Source organism: Thermobia domestica, chromosome 3 (genome assembly GCF_964235325.1).
Source record: "Thermobia domestica chromosome 3, izTheDome1.hap1.1, whole genome shotgun sequence".
Lineage (NCBI taxonomy): Eukaryota > Metazoa > Arthropoda > Insecta > Zygentoma > Lepismatidae > Thermobia > Thermobia domestica.
In genome coordinates, this window is record NC_137456.1 from 147,825,772 (window position 1) to 147,851,258 (window position 25,487).

At 35.6% G+C, this 25,487-nt stretch overlaps 1 long non-coding RNA gene across 1 annotated transcript in view; it reads right to left on the bottom strand.

Moving 5' to 3' along the window:
* Positions 1-23,392, bottom strand: part of LOC145680801 (uncharacterized) — a 35,578-nt gene extending 12,186 nt beyond the window's left edge. The window contains exons 1-2 of the long non-coding RNA XR_014130681.1: positions 23,271-23,392; positions 5,656-5,778 (exon numbers count right to left, since the gene is read on the bottom strand). This is a non-coding gene — a long non-coding RNA (uncharacterized LOC145680801). The remainder of the gene's footprint in view (positions 1-5,655; positions 5,779-23,270) is intronic.
* Between the last annotated feature and the right edge of the window lie 2,095 nt (positions 23,393-25,487).

Here is a 25,487-nt window from a genome sequence, read left to right on the forward strand (position 1 = left end):
TTCTAATTTCTTTAGATTAAATCTCTCCGTATTGAGACGTAGTATATTCCCTTTATTCAACTATAATCTCTCTCTTATTATCGTTGCTACCAGGTAGTGACAGTGTCACAATCAGCCTCTCTAAACCACCGATCATCAATTATGCTAGATTGTCTTCTTCTATCTACTATATCATAATGTCTACTATCTACTATCTTCTTCTATCATAAATATATATAATAAGAATGTAATATTTCAATATCACTTTGAAAATGATAATCGTTCTAATCTATGTGCCAATGTATTTTGGTGTATTGAAATCTTTCAAGCTATTTATCTAATCATGCGCCATATGGATTACCAGTACCTTTAAAATACTATATTTCAACCTCGCATATTTACACTGTAAAAATAAGGTATTGAAACAACACAAAATGACCACTACTTTAGCGTGTCACTTGTGTGCTAATTCAGCACCAAGCACATCGCCTTCCGAGCATATTAGAAATAACTCGGAACTACCTGAGGGAAATTGCATTTGTATTTACCGTTTAATATGAGCAAAGCTTTGAGAAATATGCCAAGTAACGAATAATGTTCTGTTTTCTGTAATCGCTGACAATAATATTGTTGTAAACATGTTAATCGTCTGACAACAGTTACATAAGCAACAGTTCTGCCATCTTCTGTACATATAATAACAGATAAAGCAAACAGATGGAAGCACTGTTATCTGTGTAACTGTTGTCAGATGATTCCCAGGTTTACAATAATATTATTGTGCCCGATTACAGAAAACAGAATGTTAGTAGAGGAAAACCAGAGTTCTACGCCACTGAGTTCGTACCCATTTCGCCAGTCCCGCCTGAAGGAGAGAACGACTTTCCCCTGCCGCCTGATACGAGATGCCAGACGACCCAGGTACGAGTCGAGAAATTAACCCCTATGTTATAGGGAGGTATTCGTTATAATTTATGAACACTTTTTAGGGAGTGTATTTGTTCCTTTTTATGACCACTTTTTAGGGGGTGTATTCGTTCCCTTTTATGAGCACTTTTTCATCCCCTATTTTAACATAGCAGAAATTACATAAGGAAATGAATACATAAAACAATGAGATATTACACAGAGACTACGTACATAGCAGAGCTAATAAAAGACTATGGACACATTTTCCAAAAATTATGTAACATAGCAAAGGCTACTAACACAACAGTAATGTATTCTTCTCTTTTATGACCACTTTTTTCAACCACTATTTTCAAATAGCAGAAATTACACAGATACTACGAACATAGCAGTAGCACAAAAAGGTATTAAATGCTGAGTTAGCTAAAATGTCATTTCTCGTTGGTACAAAATTGAATAGGTCACTCAAATTTAGTCCTACGTTTATTTGAGAAGTAGAATATGGTATAAAGACTCATCTAGTTAAAATCGTTCTTCTTCGTTTCTTCTCTGGTTGGTACAAAAATAAGATAGATCACCCAAACTTATTCCTTCGTTTATTTGATTAGTACAACATGTACATAAATACTGAGCTATTTAAAATGTACCTTCTTTGTTTTTTAACCGTTAAAACTAAAGTAAAGAAGCCAACAAAATTTATTCATTCTTCATGTACTATCTGCTTGGTACAAAACTGAATAGGTCACTCAAATTTAACCATTCGTTTATTTGAATCGCACAAAAAGGTACAAAATACTAAGCTAGTTACAACGGACTTTCTTTGCTTAAGCTAGTCAAATATATTCCTTCGTTTATTTGAATAGTACAAAAAGGTATAAAATGCTGAGTTAGTTAAAATAGTCCTTCTTCGCCTTTTCTGGGTAGTTCAAATTTAAATACTACAAAATGATCTAAAATTCTCAGCTAGTTAAAGTGGTCCTTGTTCGGTTTCTTTTCTCGTTGGTACAAAAGTAAATATGGCACTCAAATTTATTCCTTTGTTTATTTGTGTAGTAAAAAAGGTATAAAATACTGAACTAGATAAAATGAACCTTCATTGTTTGTTTCCGTTGATACAAAAATAAATAACCCACTCAAATATATTGCTTCGTTTGTTTGAGTAGCACTAAAAGGTATAACATGCTGAGCTAGTTAAAATGACTATTCTTCAATTTTTCTTCTTGGTAGAAAATTGAATAGGTCACACAAATTTATCACTTCGTTTGTTTACATAGTGCAAGAAGGTATACAATTCTGAGCTACTTAAAATGGTCTTCCTTTGCTTTTTCTGGCTAGTACAAATTTATTCCTCTGTTTTCTTGTGTAGCGCAAACATTATTAGTCAGTTAAAATGGTATTTCTGTTTGGTACAAAACTAAATATGTCACACAAATTTATCCCTTCGTTTGATTAAATATTACAAAATGTATAAAATTCTAAGCCAGTCTAAAATGATCCTTCTTCGGTTTTTCTTCTCTTTGGTACTAAAAAAAATAGGACACCCGAATTTATTTTTCATTTCTTTAAATGGCACAAAATGCTGAGCTAGTTAAAATGGACCTTCTTTGCTAATCTTCTGATTGGTACAAAAATAAAGTAGACCACTCAAATTTATTCCTTCGTTTATCTGAATAGCACTAAAAGGTATAAAATACTGAGTTAGTTAAAATGATCCCTCTTAGCCTATTCTGCTTAGTATACGTTTTTCTTTCGCTTGCTTGAATGGTAGAAGGTATAAAATACTGAACTAGTTAAATTGGACAATCTTCGCTTTTTTTCTCGTTAATACAAAAGTAAAGAAACCAATGAAAGTTATTCATTATTCGCTTTTTTTCTGCTTGGTACAAAAGGAAATAGGACACCCGAATTTATTTATTCATTTCTTTAAATGGTACATAAATTCTCAACTAGTTAAAATAGTTCTTTTCGCTTTTTCTGGTCAGTACAAATTTATTCCCTTGTTTATTTAAATAGTACAAAATGGTATAAAAATAGAACACTCAAATTTATTCTTTCGTTTTTGGAGTAGTACGAAACTGACACAAATTCTGAGCTACATAAACTGGTCCTTTTTCGCCTTTTCTCGTTGACATAAATTTATCCCTTCGTTTGTTTAAGTATTGCAAAAGGTATAAAATTCTAATCCAGTTAAAAATGGTCCATCTTTGCTTTTTTTACTCGTTGGTACAAAAGGAAATAGGACACCCGAATTTATTGCTTCGTTCGTTTGAACTAGTTAAAATGGTCTTTTTCGCATTTTCTGGTTAGTACAAATTTATTATTTTGTTTATTTAAATAGTACAAAATGGTATACAATATTCAGCAAGCTAAAATGTATCTTCTTCTCTTTTTCTCTTTTTGGTATAAAAAGTAGAACACAAAAATTTATTCTTTCGTCTATTGGAGTAGTAGAAAACTACAGAAGTTCTGAGATAGTTAAAATGGACCTTATTCTGCTTCGTACAAAACTGAATAGGTGACAGAAATGTACCCGTCGTCCTGTTTACAAGTTATTAAAGGTTAAATATTTGATCTTTGACCTCAATGGTCAGCACTTTTGGTACATGTAATACTTGATGACCTAATACTAAATGTGGAAACAGCACCTCAATATATGGCTCCGTTTACAAGTTATTCGGGTTTAAATATTTCACCTTTGACCTCGATGGTCAGTACTTTTGAGACATGTAGTAATTGATGACCTGTTATTAAACGTGGACACATCACCTCCATACGTTGCGTTTGTGTAGAAGTTATTCGGGTTTAAAGTTTGGACTTTTAACCTCGATGGTAATAAGTCATCAACTACTACATGTCCCAAAAATACTGACCATCGAGGTCAAAGGTCAAATATTTAAAGCCAAATAACTCGTAAACGAAGCAACATATTGAAATGCCGTTTCGAAATTTAGTAATAGGTCATCAAATGCTACATGTCTCCAAAGTACTGACCATCGAGGTCAAAGGTTAAATATTTAAACCCGAATAACTCGTAAAGGAAGCAAGATATTGAGGTGCCGTTTCCACATTTAATAATAGGCCATCAAGTACTACATGTCCCAAAGGTACTGTGTAATTTCATGTTAAAATAGGGGTTGAAAAAGTGAACGAGTAGTTCCCTTTATTATGTTAGTAGTCTTTGCTATGTTACATGGGAGTGCATTCGTAGTCTCTGTGTAATTCATGCTATGTTAAAATAGGGGTTGAGAAATAATGCCATCCTCTTTTATTAGTTATGTTATGTTACACAGTCATATGTAATATGTGCTATTTTAAATAAACGGTTGGAAAATGCGTTCATTGTTTATTTCTTAGCTCTGCTGTGTTAAAATAGTTGTTAAAAAGTAGTCGTAGAAGAGAACGAGGGCACCCATAAAATGTGGTCAGAAAGGAGAATGATCATAGTCTTATGTAATATGTGCTATGCTATATAAAGGTTTAAAAAGAAGCCATACTCTTTTTATTAGCTTTGCTAAGTTACATAGTCTTATGTAATTGCTACTATGTTAAAAATGTTAGTATTCTGTCTGCTATGTTACATAGTCTTACGTAGTCTGCTCTGTTAAAATAGATGTTGAAAAAAGTGCTCATAAAAGGAAACGAGTACACCTCTAAAAATAATCATAAAAGAGAACGATCGTAGCCTTGTGTAATATGTGCTATGTTATAGAGGGGTTGAAAAATTAACCATACTATTTATCTGTTCTGCTATGTTACATTGCCTCTGTGTAATATCTTCTATGTTAAAATAGGGGTTGCAAAAGTACTCATAAAAGGAAACGAGTACACCCCTAAAAAGTGGTCATAAAAGAGAACGATCATAGCCGTGTGTAATGTGTGCTATGTTATAGAGGGGTTGCAAAATTAACCATACTCTTTTATCTGTTCTGTTATGTTACATAATCTGCTATGTTAAAATATGGGTTGCAAAAGTGCTAATAAAAGGGAATAAATACACCCCTAAAAAGTGGTAATACAAGAGAACGAGTTTTCGGGGTGTTCGATTTTCCATGGTTGAACGGTATGTGGGTCATGGCGTATCGCGTGACGCTAGAATATTGAGCTTCAAATCAGGTGGGATCTGGATTGAGCAAGTATGAGCCAGGTCTGTTCCAGGTCTCTTCCAAATCGATCATTTTAAACTACTAATGTTATTAGTTACTTGCCATAAATGCGAAATATATTTCGCAAAACTTTACTCATACAAAACAATAAAAAACAATGCAAATACTTACAGCCAGTAACGAGGTATTTCTGATATGCTCTAAGGAGATGTGGTTGGTGTTGAATTGACACGCAAGTATCACCTTATATCCGTAGTCATGTTGTGTTGTTTCAACACCTTTTTTCTTTGCTGTGTAGTTATTACGGGGGAAATCTAAATAATTACTTTTAAATTTTTACGTCTTTATCATTTAACGTTTCAATGGATTTTCGATATTCTACTTGAAATGCGATTGAAAATTTATATTGTAATTATTTAACAACCCAATGTATATTCAGATAAATATTTTAAAAACTGCATACCGTAATATTGTAATCATTCAAATACATGTTGTTGTACATGTAATCATTTTTGTAAGATTTAACTACGTATAATCTATACTTTCAATATATATTACTATGATGATTATAATAAAATCAATTATAAAATAATTAATACAACTATGTAAAGTATAACACATATTTTTGTCTAAGGTATAAATAATCAAATAAAAATGTGCTTACTGCACGTTTCAGGATCTTCGTCGCTTCTATCTGGGCAAATGCTCAATCCATGGCAAATTCTGTTGGTTGGAATACACTCGCCAGAATTACACTGAAATAACCCTTCTTGACATCCAACCTGTTCTGTGGATAGATAGAAGACATTTTATAAAAAGATAACGTTCTCTTTGTACTATAAAACTGAGTTAACTTTGTCACAGTGATATAAAGAAAATGATTAACTTTATGTTTTAATTTCTTATGTTAATTTTGTATATTTTTACCCTCAAAATTTTACTTTCACTACGCCAATATTTTCGAATCTCAAAATTTTTGTGATAAGCATTTAGAAAATATAACTATATTATTATTGTCATTAAAGGGTATGTTTTTTGTCTTCAGCTAATTTAATTCATCGCGTTATAATTACGAACACAAAAATGCTATTTTTTTCTGAATAATCTCACAAGTGGTCACGTTTGGGTGAATCGAGTTGCTGGCGGAGACATATCTGGTAGAGTAGTACTAAATGTGCTCAATATATCAGGGAAGTTTTCGGCTCAAAACTCAAAGGGTTTAGGAGATACAGCCACTAGAACATCACATGGAGGTACATGTTATAGTCGTAATACATAGTCCAAAACATAAGAGAGAAGTCTTATAGTTATTATTTCCTCTAAACTAGTTTATGTTCGTGTTTCCAACATATTTAAGTGATGAAACACATGAGAAAGTTGTTTGTTTTGCAAATCCGAAGTGGTTTCGTTATTGCATAGAAAAGTTACCAATTACTACAAACAATATGCAGTTCAGGATACAGTGCATGCCTCGCACAAATACCCTGCTCACAGTAAGCACACCTGACAAACGCAATTAAGTCACACTTGAAACATCTGCTGTTTACGATTTGGTCAAAGCAGTAATTGTAACGAACGATCCAACTTTCAGGCCCCTCATCAGTCCAGCAGCCACAGAAGTTTAAGGGGGCATGAATATGTTAGGGAGGCAGAGTTATTAGAAATTATCTTACAAATCTTTAAATTGTATTTTTTGTATTAATAATAGTATTCTGTATTGGGGTCTCAAGGAGCCACGAAAAGTTTAGATTAGCCAGTCCCCCTAGCCCCTCTCTCGTTACAGGCCTGCTCCTCATTCAAGTATCCAGGCTTATTCAAAGCGAATCGAACTATGTTGCCAAAATAAGGGGCACTGAACTGGTAAATTGTGAACGACTGACGTTGTACGAACCTGTCACGATGCAAATATTCGCATCACTTCCTGTTATTGCTGTATCAGTGATGAAACGAACAAAGGCTTTGTATGAACGGAAGAAATGAACACCGAGAGTTTGAATCATGCCATTACATCCACCAGGTATCAGTCAATTGATCAATGCAAATCCTTCTGGCACACACTGTGACGAAAGACTGTCGTCTTTGCTTGCAGACTATGAATCAAGTTACAGGAGGACTTCCTTCCTATCACCTGGAATTCTTTTCCACATGACGTCCGAATAGAAAGTCTTAGTCCCTGGCTCTTTGTAGCGTTTGCAAAGCGTTCTTATTGCTCATGCGTACGCTTGGAATACGCTGACCATGTATTTAAATGTGGGTGGCTAATCACACACGAGAAAGCAGTAAAATCGTGGAGAAAACATCAGCTCGAGCGTATTTGGTGCGTTTCGGAACAATAGACCACCTGCTGTTGAAAAGATGTCAAAAGGAAGAAAAAAAAGGAAAACATGTTGCCAGGCAAGGGGATTTTAGCAACAAACAGCTGCTTGAAGATGCTTTGTGCAGACTACTCTGCAGCAACTTTACTATTATAGACCTGGACTTGGAAAAAAGACATGGAAACCCTGACTGGCTCACAGTATGATTTAACTTTGGCGAAATAAATTTACCAAATAGCCACCTTCGTCGTGTTCGTTCTAGAGGGTAAAGCTTCGAAAATGCATTCCCAAATAGCCAGAGACTTAAGATCCTGCTTGTTCATGTTCGCTGTTTCACCAGCAAGTGAGATTAAGATTATATTAGCTGGATCGGCTGGTTTTGCTGCAGGAAACCTACCGTTTGGTTCAACCACCAGAACATATATGGGATACAGAATTTCTCCGTCCATGGACGCAACCGGCATTATAATACAGGAATGAGATGTTGCACTCATACACCCCACTATTGTTCTGATCTCCTTCAACGTCCGGTACGAATGCAATTCATCTCGAAGCGACTTTGATCCGCATTGAAAACATTGCCAGCTGGAATGTCATCAGTGACCATAAGATCACGTACAGAAATAGACTATAGCATGTACTTCCATGTAACGTTCTAGTGGCTGTATCTCCTAAACCCTCTTAGTTTTTCACCCAAAACTTCCCTTTCATATTGAGCACACATAGTACTAATCTCGGGCACTAATTCGATTCAGACAAACGTGACCATTACTTGCGAATACCTAAAATGTCATTAAGTTACATTTTTCTATAGATACATTTTCAGAGAAGAACATGTAGTTTAAATTGTATAAAGGAACAACCCCTTATAGGAAATTGAACTAAAACTAAAATTATGCTACCGTAATAACTTTTCTGCTTTTGTTACTCATAAATCGACTTCCTTATAATCGACAGTTTACGAAACACATTTATATTTTCACTAATAAGAACTAAATGGCACAATAAACAAATATGATGAAACATGAACTTTTTACAATAAGTAATAATAATATACATAATTCTTATTCACAAACAGGGCTAGGCTTAAGCCAATTGGACCGAATGTTCCCAAACGGGCCCCGCGCCAGAGGGGGCCCCGTGCTAGTACCGTCTACTCTACTCTCCACTACCATTTTAACAGCATATTAAGCCCCAGAGCAAACAAGTGTATTGTCCACCCCATGACTATACATTTTGCTCCCAATACATTTAATTACACAACACATGATCTTAATACATGCCTTTCTGCTCGCGGAGCCCCCAATGCTTGCGAGGACTCCGGCCAAGTGACTATGGTAACGTTAAGATGGTTCTGCTGCTCTCCGTTGTCAAGTAGACATAACAACATATTGCAATACGTATACATCCATCGATTCCACATTGGAGAGCATTAACTCTCCTTAACAAATAAATGAATAGATTGTATTAAGTCTCCTGGCATAAGCAAATATTTTCTAATGATGCAAGAGATTCTTTATATTTTTACATTTACAACTTCTGTTGTAAAAATAGATATTATGTGCAGGGAGTATTCTACACACAGCAACACACCTAACACTCGCGAGAATTTACTTACACACACCCCTGGGTGTAGCAATATTGGTTTCTTTGAGTTTGTGTAAAAATGTATCATTATTCTCTGTTCTCACCCTCTTTTATTTTGAACAAGCCAGTAAGTAAAAGTTGCTGCTGTTCTTGTTGACTATGTCATCTGATACTACAGTGACTACCGAGATGGTATCAAATAAACCACCCTCAGTACGACTTCTTTGCATAAGTTATCCAATCTATTGCTATAGCTATTTTACAAATACGAAAACCAGAGGACAATTTCTGCCCTCTCCTGCGAAACATCCTGTGGATGTATTTTTTAAAAATCAAGACTCAAAAAACGAATGTGTTTTATTACGTACTGAATAGGTGGCTGCTTATGAAGGTTTGTCTTCTAACTCGAATAATCCAATGGAAAATATGTTATCCATCTTCCATCAGTTAATTAAGGTTTGTGATCGTATCATCATCGTTTCATTTTGTCTGTCGATAACGATTTCAACCTGATTACACCTTCCATAAGTAGCTATCTACGATGTCCTCACTATCGTACATTAGGTTGTCCTGGCTTGAATTATTTTCAAAAGATAGAACTGATAAGAAATCTTTGAATCATGTAAGACATACAGTGCATTTCATTATGTCTTACAAATATAAACTTAGGGAAACGTAGACTTTACCATTGTATTTCTCATAAACTGCTAGCCCCATTTCACATATTACATGATTCCCTTCCTAACTGAAAACGTCGAACGAGATACAAGATTGCTAAGTTCAAGATGGAGGCCATGATAAGCATACCCTCAAATAGATGTCTACTTCCTCTCGGTATCAGTAATGTGCTTTTGTTTTTCACCCCTTTACCCTCTCTACAAATAAAAGGAAATTTATAAATTTGAAGCACTGTTATGGTGTATTCTGATCAATCAGGTTTCGGGCCACTGCGGCCGTCTTTATAGAGGAAGGACTTTAAATTTTGCTTATGCTTGTTTCTTGATATTAAACACTTCTCTACCAAGTTTGGTCAAGAAATTAGATTTCGAAGTCGGTAGATTTACTTGTAAGAGAAGAAAACTATGAAATACTGGTACAGAACCTTCTTGAAAAATTGCGAGGCAAAAGGGTGAAATATATATTTTAAAATTCATTCACTGTCTGCATTTCTATTTGAGTGATTTCTCTGAAAAATTAGCAGCTATAAGCAATGAATAGGGTGAGTGTTTTCTCCAAAACATTTTGCAGATGGAAATACGTTATACAGGGAAAAGGGACCCGCCTATGATAAGGACCCATTGACCATTCATCAATTTTCTCTCTGGACAAAGTAACCTGAGGACTAGACGTTCTTGCCCCACATAGCGGGGACGAACCAACACTTCTTGTTTTGTCATTTCACAGTCACTAAAACAAGTAGTTTTAAGACTATGTCCTATTCAGATATGAAATACTAATATTGCTAGTTGTAGATTTATATATTGAAATGTACCTTATATATGTTTTGTCTATTGACTTTCAGTCATTACTTAAGCGCACATTAAACTTTTGAAATGAAATTAAAATTATCTATTATGATTAATGAAAGGGTGTGATTATGAAATTAAATTTTGTGATCTCTCCTATCCGAAATTGGCCTCGAGTGTATTGGTTTTACAGATCTTGGTGCAAGTTAGTTGAAAACCTGGTATTGTCTTTTATCTTTCCTTCCTTTTGTCGTTCTTTCTTCCCTTCTCCTTTCCTTTTTTCCCCTTTTGTCTTACTTTATTCCTTCCTTCCAGCGAAGTAACTAAACTAGTTGTCTCTCGGGGCAAAAACTTGCCTTAGCGCCCCCTCCGACCAACCAAACCTGAACGTTCCCTCAAATACTTGCCCAATTTTGCACCACTTTCTATTGCCCTGTGCAGTGTGTGAATTGCCAAAATGGATGAGAGGGAATTCCCCCTCTGTGAATTCCAGGAATCTGCGATATCATTCAATATATTTTGTAGGATGTCCCAAAAGTAATGGCGAAAATTGATACCACAGATTCCTGAAATTGTATAATAGAGTTATGCAATATATACATGGTATTTCAGATTTTCCCACAATTCTCTCCCATGGAAATAAAACCAATCAATTATGAGGAAGTTATTGTTTCCCTCCCTTTAATTAAGAAAACGGTTTTTTCGATAACTTTCGTTAGTAATTATTGGATTTTGCTGAAATATGCCACATAATTTTTCTGAGACGAACGAAACACACAAACTAAAATTTATTAGAAATAAGAAATTGTATGTTAGAAAAAAAATACTATCTGCGAAAATTTCGCGAAAATTCTGCGATATTATGAAATATACGGTGTTTTCTTTCAGAATAGGGGTTTATTGCTATTGTTTATGGTTGAAGTTAGAGGAACGAAGATTGATTCATGCCGTTTCGTGAAGGAGGTTAATAATATAAAACATTGTATATGTTTTCTTTCAGGCTTTCACACGCGATCCTAATTATTAACATTACATATTAGAAGCAGCCAAATACTCGTCAATTTTTAGACCATGTTTCAAGAAAACTTTCTTTAATAATAAATAAATAAACGCATAAACAATTATAAATCATTAAATATAGCATTCTTTCTTTCTTGGGACCTTAAGAATTACCCGGGATTGAAATGGTCAGCCAGCCAAGCCCCGGAGATGTCAATAGAAAATGAAGCGATGGCTTTTGAGTGTTAGCAACAGGCATCCACCGTAGAGTCATAGTAGATACGCCTCTGTGACACGCCTTGCCGGATCCCAGGCTGAATTTTGGGGGGAAAGTACCCAAAATGGCGGACTCCAAATTCTTATCCCACACAAGAACTTCCTTATTTTGCTGTGGATCTTCAATATTTTGGCTATTCGCTCATACCACTGGTTCCTCTTTGTAGGTTTTCAAAATGGCGGGAAACAAGATGGTGGACGCGATACATGAAAATAAATTCTCTTTAATGTATTTTTAATATTGACATGTGAAATATAACTTTTTATACGCAGGAAGCTTGTTTCTACAAACTATTTAATTCTGAATATTTTTAAAATGGCGGAAAAGAAGATGGTTGAATAATAATAATAATAATAATAATAATAATAATAATAATAATAATAATAATAATAATAATAGTAATAATAATAATAATAATAATAATAATAATAATAATAATAATAATAATAATAATAATAATAATAATAAAGTAATACCCGTAGCTCGTATGGGACCCCTATACTAGAAGAAGACGGACTCTGTAAGTTCTTTGGCGTTAATCCGACCCTGGACATAGTTGTCGTTTTTGTCCTATATAATTAATAGTACTATGTAATTATTAACCATGTTAATTAATATAATTATTATAACTTAATTAATTTAAAAATACAATTCTTGTTAAAATGCCATTTTTCGACGATCAAGAGTTATTATTTTATTTGCTTAACCGATGTCACTGTATTCGCCTAAAAAGTATAGCCTATAAATTGAAATATTTTGCTTATATAACATCAAAGTGATCTGATTTTTCTCGACTAAATACGATCATTTACAATTCATTCATATATGCTTTATTTGTTAAAGCAAAAAATAGGGTTTTGTTAAAAGAAAGAGTACTCCCGAATATCGTTGGTAACTGTTGGAATATATTTGGGTAACTTCTTCATGTAATTTGTACTGCATATTATAGTATATTGTACACATTGAGATTATACTCTAGGTAGTGAAAATGGAATTAGCTCCTGTAGCTGTGCTTACGACAAACTCGTCAGTGCATATATGCTTCTTTTATAAAAAGAGTAATGCCGGACTGAGAGCCCCATCAGATCAGGGTAAGAAAAGAGTTTGTTGTGTTGCTCGTGAGCGAACTGCGTTAAAAGATACATTTTACCCCGAAGTACTCCGTGATATAGTAGGATTCACAGATGAAGAATGGGAACAAACTGACTGAAAGTGGCATAAAAATTGCTACTCACAGTTCACAAGCGAAAGTCATATCTCTCGGTTGCTAAAGGGACCAACATGTAGTGGAGAAGGACAATTGGCCAACGCAAGTGAGTCTTCGGGAATAAGAGTCACTCGTAGTATACCAACTACAACCATAGACTGGAATCTCTGTATGTTTTGTCAGTTAAGAAAGGACGAAGATGAAGTGTACGACAAGAAAGGAAGTAAGAAACGGAAGAAAAGTAGTACTAAACTCTATAATGTTTCAACACTGGAAATGTCAGAAAAGGTCATTGCTCTCTCACAATCTGACACTGTTATGAGAGTTCGCGTTGAATCTCTTAGATCTGACTTAATCGCCAAAGAAGTAAAATACCATATCTCTTGCTGGCTACAATTTCAAAGACAAGTTTCCAGCTCAATCAGGAGGAAAACGTTTGTACGGACAAACCTCTTGATGAAATATGTGCTTTTCTTATAAAGGGTTTGTCGGAAGGGAAGTTTTATTGTCTGAAAGACGTATGTCAGACCTATGCATCATTATGCCAGGCATCCAGGATTGTAATATCTCGTAAATACTGTTCTCGCAGAAACACTTTCTATGAAGATGTACAGAAAAGAATTCGTTCGGCTAAAAGCATAGTCAGACCTCTTGACCCAAACTCACATGTACTTCTTTACCCAAGTGAATTAAAACCTGTTGCTATTGCCCAGTCAGTTGAGAATTCTGAAGATTCTGCGTGTTTCGTTCCAATGAGCCAACCTCCAGAGTTACAAGAGTTAGTGCATGTTGCTTTGGATATTCGAGCAGAGTTGAACAAAATGCCAGGCCATGACACAGGATGGAATGGAATAAACATAGATTCTGCAGCAAAAGTTATTCCAAAGAGTATTCTTTTGTTTTTGAGTCTTGTTTTCGGTGGGACAAGTGTTTTAGAGTTGGAAGAACATGAAGAAGGCAATGATAACATGAAAAGAAAAGTTCTATCCATATGCCAGGACGTAGTTTTTGTTGCATCCAACGGCAGGAAACTAACGCCGAAATATTCACGAACTTGTTAAAACGACAAGTGATATTAAAAGTAGACCAAATCCTCTTCTCACAGCTATGCCTCACGTTCAAAGTTTCTTTGGTGATCATACTTGTAGAAGTAAGGTACGGTCAATAGATTTAACTTGGCTTATTTGAAGATTATATAAACTTAATATCCAGTATGTACCTCTGTGGGCTGGGTTTAACGAAACGTGCGATGCAAGCGATTCCGAGATAACGTCTGTTGGTATGATGCCCATCCTTCAAGCTTCATCTGATGATAATGACACAGTATTTACAGTTCTCAATCGCTTTCAGGCTATTTCACAGAAACTTGGTCAAAAGTACACAGTTATAGTAGCTGACTTCCCCTTGTACAGCAGAGCCATGGAACTTATTTGGAAGATGCCTGACAAGTTTAAAGATATGTTAATGCTCATGGGGCCTCTGCATATAATGTTCAACTTTCTGCGAGCAATTGGCCAACACTGTGAAAGTTCGGGATTGGAGGACATTTGGCTCGAAGCCGGCCTACTGGCTCAGAATTCAATGCCTTCTGTAATGGAAGGGAGAGAATACTACAGAGCTGTGAGTTCACATCTGCTGACATACGAAGCTCTTTTTCGAGTCAAATGGGGTTACTTCGTTTAGTGGTTACTTTTGCATAACCTGATTGAAGATGATGAAAGCATCAAAGACCTAGCTACTTCAGTTCAGAAATAGTTCCACATGAAAAATAAGATGGAGAGAGACATTATTCGCGAAAAGGTTATAGATCTTCATCATAGGCTAAATGAGTTGGAAATTTCTCGCTATCTGAAGAAATTTGAAGATGGGTTTAAGTCTGATCCAAATTTCGAATTCTGGAACACCTACTTGCAACTAGTAGAGATTCTTGTTGACTAAATTAGGGCTCATCGAGAATGTAACTGGAAGCTACAAGTTATGGCACAAGAAGAAATTGTGCCATGGCTAAGTGTATTTGACCATACTCATTATGCCAGATGGGCTCCAATTTACTTGGCTCAGTTGAAAACACTACATCGGGGTTTCCGGAAGTATACCATGAATTCGTCAAAGGCAATTTTGTCGCCAAACGGACAAAAAATTCTTTCAATCAAGTACCGTTTGACCAAGCTACCGAGTGGATTAACAAATTATGTAAATTAGCAAACGGTGTCATTGGTATCACACGAACTGACACGGCAGGAGATAGGTTTTGCATAACCTGGACTGAAAGATCTCGCATTTCGGACGAAACAAGGGAAATGTTTGGTATTGAAGTTGATTATTCTATCACAACGCGCAAAGACTCTCAAGTCTCAAGATTACACCGCGATGAGAAAGATGTTCAAAGTATAGTTGAAACGTTAAAGAGATTTAACATGTTCTCCATGTTTAAGAATGTTCCGCATCCTCCGGAGCGTGCAGATGAAGAAAATGTTATTGACCCACAAATGCTGGTTAGTTATCGACAAATTACACCTGAAGTTATGGAACATCTCTTGCCTACAAAACAGCGAGGGGAAAATCTGGTGAAAACAGTCTTGACAGAGAAGTTAATAAAACAAACAGTGTCATTCCTTTCGACTATAAAGAGACAGAATTCGCTTTCATTTGCATCACTGTACAAAGTAGTTGTTACCACTCTACAAATTGAAAAGAAATCAATAAAGTTTGACAGACAGTTGATACAACGTTTATTCTGTGCACAACAAGCAGGACGGGAAGTGGAACTGGAGGATATCCTTTCACATGAACTATCACCCGTTCCACTCGCCTTGGCAAAGAACGATGGATCGATGAACTTCACCACCAAGTCGGCTTTGATATACATACTAACAATAAACATTTCAGCCATAACAACAGTTTCTGATATTTCTACTTGTTTAATCGTAGATGGTCATGTTTTGATGCATTGTGTTGGCAAACCTTCAAACTGGAAGACATTCAACGATTATGGAGAAAAAATTCAGCTATAGTTTTCTCGTACGTATCTCAAGAGGTTAAAAGAATTGTAATAACGTTTGACAGCTACCGACCATGCTAGATTAAGAATCACACTAGAAGGAAAAGAGATGATAAAAGTAAAAGACCTACAAGAAAAATCATTGGCGATGGCAACATTCCACTTCCAGTTTCATGGGATCAGTATGTTGGTCTGAAACAGCAACAAGGCTGACCTTGCATCCTTTCTTGCAAACCAATTACTTCAACTACTATGTCAAAACTTGCCAGAAAGCTGCGAATTGGTAACTTGTGCTTTTCCTGATAAAGTTATCTCAAATTTGAAACGGGAACCAAGGCATCTGGTGTCTAATCACGTGGAAGCAGACACACTAAAGATACTACATGCACAAGAAGCTATTCGAGATAGTGAAATTGCACTTGTGATTGTGAAGAGCAGGGACACTGATGTATTAGTTATGTTAATTCACTTCTTCGGTGAATCCTCCAAGAAGGTTTGGATGGCGGAACATCCAGAGATCGGAAATTCTTCAATATCAATGCTATTTCTGCGAATCTGAACAAGACTTTGAGGAAAAATCTGGTGGGTTTTCATTCAGTAACGGGCTGCGATACGACGTCATCCTTTACCGGCCATGGAAAAAAGAGCTCCTGGAAAATATTCATTTAGTACCCACATCTCCTAGAAGGTGTCGGACGTGATAGATCAATGGAAGGCATGGAGGAATTCGTCTGCAAACTTTACTCTGCATCCGATCCATTTGGAGGTATCGACCGTGTTCGATACGAACAATTTCTAGAAGGAAAGAAACAGTTGGAACATCTTCCACCTACAAAAATGCTCTTAAACTTCATTTCATTCGGTCAAACTATTAGGCTAAAATATGGTTGCAAGCAAATACTGCCATCATGGATATTGAGAATGCCGAGGAAACTGGAGGATGAAGAAAGGATGATTCTAATCTCATGGTTATCTGGACAACTAAATCAACAGTCCCACAGGTATGCGTAGTTCTGTTTTCGTGCGGATGTAAGAAAAAGTGTCATCTGCCGTCTTGCAAATGCAGGCGTTCAACTCCACCACAACTATGCTTGCCTACATACGGGTGCAATGGTATTGGTTGCCTTCATCCAACGGGCAAGGATTAATAGGAACAAGGAAATTTATTTCGCATTGTATTGCATCTAAGAAACTTGTCCGTTGCGATAACGTGAAGCGGTAAGTGGACATATAATTTCTACAAAAAATGTTCTTGTTTCTACACTTTTGTCAATATTGTTCTGATATTACCAAACTGTATAAGAGTCATCCGAGAATGTTACTGCTATGACAAATTCAAACAAAAGTGCATAATTTGATTAAAAACCGTGTGTGAAAACGCTGTGTGTCCTCTTAATCCATAATTTTACGATTTTTTCTTTCATTGAAGAAGCAAGACGTTTGAAGTGTTCATCCGAATATGGTCATCTATGACGAAGGTTTAAGTTTTCAATATATATATATATATATATATATATATATATATATATATATATAAGGTTTAAATATAATGAGTGTGTTAGCGTGAAAGAGAGAGAGAAAGTATTTAAGGATGGAAGATATCTCACCACACTTTGAAACACTTGGAATTAAATTCGATTCTTGAATCACCGCGAAACCTCGTTTATTACTATAGAAAGTCGATTGGAAAACGAACAGTAGAATTTTATGCCCACCATTCTGTTCCTCAACATTTTTGAAAACTCCTAGAGTGTAACAAATTAGTTAAACTTAAGAATTGACTCCAATACAAAATATTTAAAAGTACACTGGTAAATAGGGCATTTCCCTGCAGATTACGAATGTCTTGTCAGCCGTTTTGATTTGTGTTCCCGTCAAAATTCAGCCTGGCATCCGGCAAGGTGTGTTACACAGACCTAAGTATTATGGCTCTACGGTGGATGCCTCCGTGTAATTCAATTCTTTGGAATCTTACGATAAAATAAAAATGAAATGTACAATCTAGAAAATCGGAAGTTTTGAAAACATGTCAAACTATAACACTTAAGACGGCTCTTTATGCATACACCTTATGATTCAACCATCTTGTTTTCCGCCATTTTAGAGATATTCAAAGTTAAATAGTTTTTAGAAACAAGCCTCCTGCGTGTAAAAGGTGATATTTCACATGACAATATTAAAAATACATGAAAGTGAAATGACTTTTTTACATGTATCGCGTCCACCATCTTGTTGTCCGCCATTTTGAAAACCTACAAAGAGAAACCAGTGGTATGAGCGAATAGCTCGCCCCCGAAAACCCTAGGTTTGGTGCCAAAATATTGAAGGTCCAATGCAAAATTAGGAAGTTCTTGTGTAGGATAAGAATTATGAGTCCGCCATTTTGTTTCCGCCATTTCGGGTACTTTCTCCCCAAAATTCAGCCTGGCATCCGGCAAGGCGTGTTACAGGGGCCTATGTACTATGACTCTACAGTGGATGCCTGTTGTTAACATGCAAATGCCATCGGTTGACAAATACCGATAAAGTGGCTGACTAAAATAGGCTAAACATCTTTCGGAACTTAAAACATTTACCATTAAAATTCAACGCTGGTCCACTTTGCTAGGCTACGAACCAAGGGTACCCGTCCGCTTTGGTACCTGTCGCATTCCGAAAGTTTCATCATGTGCACCCCACCTCTTCCAAATAGCAGCTAGGGCTACTGGGGTCGATGGCATGGTCCTATAATCCAACTCTCTTCAAGATGAGACAATATGCTGGTCTATACCGTGAGGGTTGATTTTGAAGATGGTCTGTATTCTCTCAAATATACCAGATATGTGTCGTTCGACGTTTGGAGTTGTCGTTAATAGTAGTTTCCGTCCTTCGCAACCACTACGTTACATAACACAAAAACCTATATATATATATTTTGACTATAAAGTAATTGAATGGCTTGTAATGTTTGGGCGGAATCAACGTGTTACGGAACATTAGCACATGCTTCAATATATAATGTATGGTTGTTAGGGTATATGTTGTGCAAATAATGTAGTTAAGAGCATCAAAGCAGCAAGTTGTATTGAAAAGATAGTTTATTTGATTTGCAAACATATTACATTGGAAAATGAAATCTTAGAGTTTAATGCATGTTTTTAGGTGGAATTTTTAATTATGTAACTCTATATTATTGAGGCTTATTGGAATCAGAGCCATAGCTAGGCAAGACCAGCGGGCGCCGAACGAGCAAAAAGAAAGAAAAAAGTGTTTGAAATGAGTAAAAGACGTGCCATCCCGAAAAGTATTGGTGTCCTATCAACTCAATATTGTTCTCGGTTAGCAAAGAAATACACTTGGTAAAAATTTTCTTGTTCGCTCCCTCGCAACACAAATGTTACAATAAGAGTCGCAACAAGCTTGTACTTTTACTTGAACGAAATTTTTTTATATGGCTTGTTAATGACGATGTGGTATATAAGGTGCCGAGTAATGAATTATAGCGTACGCAGGAACGTTTTCAAAATCAGAAACGGTTAAATATGTGTTCAACACTTTGATGGTAATGAGTTTGTTTAGTTAATCAGGCGTATCTACGCAATTGGATTAACCCTTTCACTGTGGAAGGCGACGGAAAAAAAAACCCTAACCTGCGAATGTCGATTATAGTCGACGTGTTAAAATTTGTCTGTATCTTGGGTTTGTCGATTGTAGTCGCCAAAGGTTTTCTGTGTGATTTCTATTGTTTATCGAAAACAATATAACACAAAAAAATGAACGGCACAACTTTGGCGACTACTCTCGACAAAGCCAAGATACGGACAAACAAAGTTTAACACGTCGACTATCGTCGACATTCGCATGTTAAGGAAATTTGGTTCTGTCGACAAAAGTCGACTTCCTCTGTGAAAGGGTTAATCACGATGAATAGAAGGTATGAAGGTATGAAAATGAGAGTAGTGAAGAGATACATGGAAGCTGCTATTTGCATGGGAATATTAAAAGTGATGGAAAACAAGGGTAACAATAATATTTTCGAACTTCAAGCAGTTATAAAAGAAGGGTTTAAGGGGTCACAACTAATCCCAATGAATTTCGTCTTTTTCAAAGACTCATCTCTACCAGTACTTTTCTCTCTTTAAATTTCATTAACATATGAAATACTTCCAATTTGAATGAATTTATTGGGATAATTTCTTCATCAACTACTTGTATCGCCATGACACATTTTTTGAGAGTATATGTATAGTGGAGATTCCAGGATATCATCAGCGGACGGGTTAAACCATAGTTTGACGCTTTATCCTGTGTAAAGCACGATTGAAGCCCATGAAACCCATTGTATACAGTGTATACTTGAGCACCAAGGGGGAGGGGGCTATAGCCCCTATAGCTCCCCTTAGACCCGCGCCTGTATATATATAGCGTATGTATGTGTTAGTCTAATTTTAAAATGTAATTAGTAATAAGTAACCCTAAATTCAGAATTTTCGTTCATTAAGAAATTAAGTAATTTCTATAATTTCAAACATGCAGTAGTAGCCAAACTATGTTTTGGATCTTAAATAGAAACATTAAACATATTCTTAACCTGCATCGATCAATATCCAGAAATTCGCAAACAAGAACCCTTCTGAACATCCGTCAAATTTCACAATTTTTTTCGTAAAGAATCGAAATTAAAATGCTTTTTCCGTGGTCAGATACAGAATAAAATTATAAAAGTTCACCATTTTTAATGGAAAGTAATGCTGTTACCTATTTCGAACATTTTGAGAACAATTTGTTTCTAATGTCTTAAAATTTCATTTCTAATCGATAGTATGAAATATTGTAAATAGTATAAATTTCCAGGTGGATTTGTATACAACCAAAGTAGATTCGTTAAGTTTAACAATAAGTCCAAAACAACCGTCCTGAAAACAGCTCTTATTTGTAAAAGAATACAAAATGATCGTTTTTGAATGTTGCAAGGGTCTCTCAAAGCAGTTTGATAAAAAAAAAAAACATCAGCGTAGCGTAGCAACAAAAGCTGCTTGTTACGTGTAAAAAAGGAAAGAAAAAATAAAAGGAAAGGAAGAAAAAAAGAAAAGCTTGGTAAGGTAAGTGTAGGATGCACTGAATACTACTACGCCCCGGGCGCCGAAATCTCTACCTATGTCTCTGGTGGGAATCGCAATTGGCAATGGAATCTTTTATGTGGATATGGAAGTACCGCATAATAAATATCTTATTAATAATCAATGCATTTGTGTTTCGTCGCTGATAGAACGCTTAAGCCTAATATGTTAGTCAATGAATATATTCAATCATCATGACAAATTTACTCAGATTGTTCTGCAGATTATCATTAGGGGCACAGTTACAGTTTATCTGGCAAACTAATAATAATTGGGGCTTAAGATCTTAAACTCTCTCACTCAACCAAAATCTAAATGCTAACAGTACTTCAATTAGCCCGCTTCCCACGCTCCCCAACCCTGGATGCGACCTTGAATAAAGTACTATTCTTGTAATATTTGTATTTATTTTAAATATGTTAAAGTTTCTCACAAATTTCAGTTTCCTTTCTTTTGAAAGATACCTTAAAATTTCAATGTCGCAATGTGAGTTAGAACCTATCTACTTCCGTGTGATTAACCAGTTCTGCTACAAAGTTAAATATTCGATAAAACATCGCGGTATTTGTTATCTATTCGCACTACTTCTAGAGTATTCTTCGCATGGAAGTGATGGTACTGGCTTAAAAAATTTTTAGGGTTTATGCCGTTTAGGGTGTGTTCCGTTTAGGACTTGCGCTCTTTAAGTCTCATGCTGTTTAGGACATTTGCAACTAGCTGATTTTTAGGTCTTGTGCCACTTAGATTCAATACAATTTAGGATTTGTGCTGTTTCAATGCTCTGCCGTTTAGGGTTATTATCTCATCCCCGATCGGAGATATGCCCCGCGGTAATATCCCTTTAGCCATACTCTGAAATTATCATTACTGCTTCTGGTCTCCCTCATTGGTCACATTTGAATTTGATAGCGTGTGTCATTTTTCAAATAGATCTACTTTGCTTTTAAACCGCGGCCCTCAACCTTATTCGTAAACACGATTATAGCCCTCGGATTCATTATAGCAAAGCACCAGTGACGTAGAGAGTCAAAAATTATTAATCGAGTTTGTTGACTAAGTTGTTCCATCCAGTTTATACGAATATATGCCCCTCCTTTCCTATGTATTTGCATCGGAGGGTTATTGTAGATGAATTGTCTCTTGGTAGTATACAAACAAACCGTACCTAAAGGCTGGTCGATTGTATATCACTCACTTTATACCTTTAGTATTCTAACCATATGCCTTGACGTATTGTTTACGCCTATATTGCTAATTGTTTGTGTTTAAAATAGGTATTGTTAAATTGAAGTGAAGAGAGAAAGAGATATTATAATATCTGCGTATAATATCTTTGAAAAATTGTGTTCGAAGAACAAAACGAACAGGGTTTCATTCTATTTCTATTGCTGAAGATTCTGTTTTCCATTATTTACAACGAGAATTCATCTACCAAATGCTTTCCCAATGTTAAGTCTATGGGAATCCCGTTTCTCATTGATTATTCCTTAATGACATGTCTAATCGAGATATGCCATCACTTAGGACACTCAGCGTCCACTCTGGAATCACTATGTCAAATTTGGTAAAGAATGGTTGAAGCATCTCGGAGGAGTAACCGTACATATGAACCCTTAAGTCGAGTAAAGAACAGCTTCACTCTAAAAATGTGTTTTGAAAGGAAATATTGCTCATGTCATGGGTAAGGAAAGGATTACGCTTTTATCAATTTCTAATTATGCTTCTTATACTCACTTGACTATGATAAATCCAGCGGAAACATTGTCAGAACATTATTTGTCCATGTGGTTACAAGAAATGTATCAAAGTTTGAATACTTATTTTTATGGGTGGCCACTTCCGGAATTTTTACATTCCGGAATCTGGAAAATAAAATCGAAAAAATTCGAATTTCGGCAAAAATCCATATTTCACGAAAATTACAGATTTAGGAGCAATTCTTATTTCGGAAAAATTCACGAATTTTCTAAATTTGGAATATTACCGAATTCTAGAGTTTTTCTGAATGGCGAAATATTTCCTAATTCCGGATTTTTTACGAAATCCAGAAAATGAAATTTCCAACTCTAAAAATTTTGACTATTCCTATTATTTATATTACAATTTCTAAATATGATCTTATAGTGATCCCATGCACCAGTAATGTTATAGAAAAAGTTACTCCATTGAATTCAGCGTCCTGAAATCAGTATAAAAACCGCAATTTGATGTTTATCCAAACATGGGTAGTTTTATCATAGGGATTTTTTGTTTCAATTTCTAAAAGCCTATACAATAGAAACCCTAGCAAGTTCATCACTTGAGAAAAAAATCCATTGTTATACTTACTACATAATGCTCCTTTCTCATCATCCTTTCCTCGGCAATCAGCAAATGCATCACAGAGAAAATGTTTCGAGATGCATTGTCCTGAAGCACAAGCAAAGAAATCATCACCGCAATTCCCAGTTGCTGTTGTAAAACAAAAAGGGAAAAATGTATGTAAAAAATCATGTGTAAAATAACACAAAAATATTTATTATTATTATTTGATTTTAACGTCCCACAATTAATCTTTTATTGTTAAGAAAACAGAAGTATTACTTTAACAAAATAGTGAAATTTAAGAGACAAGATTTTGTTTAAGAAATATAAATCTCTCACTCTAAACTAAACAATTATAAATCATCTGTCGTTGACTATTGCAGCAAATTTAGTTGTATTTGCATTTAAAATACATTATTTTTAAAAAAAACTATTAAATTTTTACTACACACTTTTTAATACTCTCAAATACTACAATCTAAAGTAGTTAATGTCTTAATAACTTCTCAACTTTTGAACAGTATACGTTTGTAACCAAATTTAACCTTATCTGCCCAGGGACGTCGCGTGGGTTGTAAGCGCCCGGGGAAGGATTTCCCAGGCGCCCCCTTCCAGTGTGTTATGAAAAACAACCAGAGTTTTTCGGTACTCCTAGATTTAAATATTGAATGTAAGACAAAAGAAGTTGGTGTTATGCCAATTTTTTAAAAGTGAATGGAACTCATTAAGAAAATTAGATGTTAGTTGGACACGACAATCATTTGTGTTGTTGACATTGTAAAGGTTGACAAGGACGTAGCCAGGATTTCGGTTCAAGCACAATGGGAAAGAGGTTCTGGGAATACCGCCCTCCAGGAGTACACGAGGTCCGGGAGTACGCCTCGAAACTTTCTGTAAAAATTAAGCCTTACGTTGCATTATAATAAATTTATAAAAACTGTTTTCAATTTAAACCAGTATAGAATAGCCTAAATTTGAATATTAAGATTTCTTTTCCATTTTAGTTGGGAGTAACCCTTGCTCCGTCCCTGATAGCTAATAAACACAGTTATTGTGTAAGGCTAGTGCAGAATTGAAGGACTGAAAATAGATTTACTCTGTTATTGATTGGATAGCACGTGCAATGTTGTATTTGTGATGCTAGCCGGTTGTTATCAAGTGGTGTCAAAATAAGCAGATAATTGTAGTCTTGCAGTTATCGTGGTATTACTTGAGTATTTGTTGGACGGAGCACAAATAAAAAAATGCTATTGAATTCTACTGAAGTTTCTTCAGTTTGTACCAAACTGCCATACGGATAAGAAGTAATCAATAACAGATCTTGGTAATTTTTTACGATAAAATCTCTTCTCACAGAGTGCTGAAGAGAGTTCCAGTTGAATAATCCTAGACCATGTTGCATATTACAAGTAATTTTACTTAGCAGTGCCCTGACCGTTATTAAAATATCTCAATTAACATTATTTTAAAAAAAACATATGTCAACATGATCTGTTTTCCATAAATTTTGTTGATTTGTCGTCACGGTCGCGCGACTCTGGTCACAGCGTCCGTGGCAATAGCCCAGCTCGCCCCACCCAAGCCACGGCCCTGTGTCTGCGAAGATGCCACACTAATTGTATATGAAAAATTAACCCTCGGTACGAAACATTTCAAGCAATATACCAAAATGAATTTTGAAAAAATTAGTATTATAGTAAATATGTTCTCCTTCTTCGTTTTAATAAACCTAGGTATATTGATCAAAATAACAGTATTCGGCTGGTGCAGTTGGAATCTTCGCTTTCTCGTCAGGTCGAAAACTGCACGGCAATGCAACCAATTGATGAACCGAAATCAAAATTTCGTTCATGTTCAAAAAGCTCTATAGAGAGCCTTCAATCTATCAGCAGACACGGCAGATATATCGCACGTTGTTGAACATGGTCTCGTAAAGAAAGGTGTGGTAATGTGGTGCGTTCACCTCTGGTTGTGAGGTTCATGGTTCTATCGCAGCCCGTACCAAGTAAATTTTCTAGTGTACAAACACCGCATGTGAATTTTTTGTCGGTATTGTTCCGTCTTTTTCCACATATTCATTCCACCATTTCATCACTATCATGAACACAGCACTCCTTAGACGCTCACATCATAGTTGGACATAAATGTTATATGAAAATGTATCACTAAAAACCACGAAAAGCAACGACAAAATATTTGGGTCAGAATTCAAAAGTGGAAAATTAATGCACCAAACGCCGT